The sequence below is a fragment of the Lolium perenne genome, chromosome 4 (genome assembly GCF_019359855.2).
Source record: "Lolium perenne isolate Kyuss_39 chromosome 4, Kyuss_2.0, whole genome shotgun sequence".
NCBI classification, from domain to species: domain Eukaryota; kingdom Viridiplantae; phylum Streptophyta; class Magnoliopsida; order Poales; family Poaceae; genus Lolium; species Lolium perenne.
Window position 1 is genome coordinate 222,788,806 of NC_067247.2, and position 2,510 is coordinate 222,791,315.

Genomic DNA, 2,510 nt, shown 5'->3' on the forward strand with positions numbered 1-2,510 from the left:
TATGATTATTAGATTTGTGGGGTTCTATGGTTTTCTATGGTTCTAATTGTTTTCTGGAGTAAGTGGTAAATGGATCACAACCTGGTTGGATTCATTAGCTACTAGGCTTGTATTGTTGAATTAAGCCTGAACATCTTAATTACCAATAGTTGCTATCAAGGTGGTATACCTTGTTGGTGATAGCTGGCTAGGGTTTATAGGTTCTTATAAGCAGAGTTGATGATGATTCTTTATTTTCTTCAAAAGAATAACTTTTGAAGAACATACTTCTTAAGTAATAAGAAGTATTGCAATTAGGGTTGAGGTTGTCTAGGGTTTGCTTATTGGATTCACTAAATAAGGAATAATTGGCTCCTAAGTAAGATGGTTCATAATTATGAACTACTTGTAGGGTTCAGTGGACTATGGTTATTGAATGGTAGACATTGGGCATAGATACTATTGGAATTCATCACAATAGTGTGATGCTAAGCCTGGATAAGTAAGGATAAGATCCTTGGTAATAAGAACTAGGTTTGATTTAAATGAACACATGGGATGCTAATTAGTAGTGGTAGGGTACTATATTTTATGTGGACATAGATATGTCTTTAGTTGCTAATCATGGCTCGATGATAATTGAGTAACATGATCCCATGTTCTAACCTAGGGTTAGGTGAGAAACAAATTAAAGTTCCGATTGATTAATGGAGCTAGGGTTTGGTGTATAATTAGTTTTAGGGTTCCACATTAAATTATGATGTGATCACTTGGTTTATAGTGGAACTAGGGTTTACTAATTACCCTATGGTTCTATAATTAATAACTTCATTTTTTTAAAGTTGAAGTCATTAGTAACTTGGAAATAAAAATAATATTGAATTTGTCATATTATTATTTTTTATTAAATTAAGAATTAAGGTAATTGTTAATTAGGGTTTAAATTTCCGTAATAATGATTTTATAGAATAGCAAATAAAGAAAATTAGTTTTCATGTTTTCTTTATTTGCTTACTGGTTTTATTTGATTAATAAATGGTTTCTTAATTTCTGAATTTTTAATTGTATTTAGAATTTAAAATTAAAGGCTTAAATAACAAATATTAAGTAATTAAATTTTTATTAAAAATATAAATTTCATCTTATATTTTTATTGGATAGAGTGTATTTTTAGGATCATTTTGATATCACTTTTAGTATTTTTTAGAATTGAAATGATTTTGATTTATTTCTGTAAAGTTGCAGCAATTTGTGAGATTTAAATTTAAACTGAAAATAGCTAAAGCTACACGGACAGGATACCCACACAGTCCATGACTGGTGGGCCGTGTCCACGTTGGCGGCCACGTGGTGCCGACGTGGCAACCAAGTGCCTCACCGGCGGCCAGAGGTGGTCGTCGCCGGCGATACGGCGCTCGCGCGGGCCAAATACCTACACTACGAGGCTCAGCGCGTCGAGGTGAACAAGCTGGTACCAACGCCGCCCTTATTTGGTCGCCGGAGCAAGCTCGTCGGCGAAGTGCTGCGGCGGTGCTCACGGTTCAACGACGCGGCGACGATTCAGGATGCAGTCGAGCAAAACGTGCATGCTATGAGGATCAGTAGCTCACCAGGAGCACGCAGGGCTTGACGGCGTGGTAAGGGGAGGTCTGGTTTGCCGGAATTTGCTGATGCCGGCGTTGGGGAAGATGAGGTCAACGACGAGGCTACGGCTCGCCCCGGCTCGATTCCTCTTGCAGGTAGAGCAAGTCGAGGACGGCGATGCTGATGGTGACCACGGCGAAGCTCAGGGAGGTCCCTACCGGCGGCGATGGTCGAAGTCCGGCTCAGCTAGGGTTTCGGCATGGGGAAAAATGAGACGAGGAAGAAGAAAAGTGGGCACTAGGGTTCGTCCTGGGGTTTATATAGGTGCTCGGACGATCCTCGTCACGCTGCCGGTTAAGGAGAGCTCGCCAGCGCCGTGACGAAGACGAGCACGGCGTCGTGCTGTCGACCATGCGCGGGGGAGAGGATGAGGATGACCTCCTCATCGTATTTTTTTACGAAAGGGTACTGGGCCGTGCTCTGGCAGTGGACTGGGCCGCAGTGGTGGGCTGCTTACTGGGTTGTGGTGGTGGGCTACGGTGGCCTCTCTGGTATTCCTCTCTTCTCCCTTATTTTCTTTTCTGTTTTCTTTTTCTCCTTTAATTTTCTTGTTTTCAATTCTATTTTTGAATTCAGTTTTGAATTCAAATTTGTTTGCAGGTATTTGTAAATACTATTAACTTGGCAATTACCTCTAAAGTAATAATTCTACTTGATACATATTATTTTGATTTCTAGTATAATCATAGTTTCAATATACCCAATATTTCAGGAAGGCATGTTAATAATTATAATCTTCCATTGCTTTCTTTTAAAATTCCAAATATTATTTTATAATACTTATATTACTTTTTAATAGTTGGTGATATATTTACTTTGCTTTATCTAGCAAGAATTTATTAATGCATTATGATCTTGAGACTTAGTTTCTTATTTTGAAATAGGAT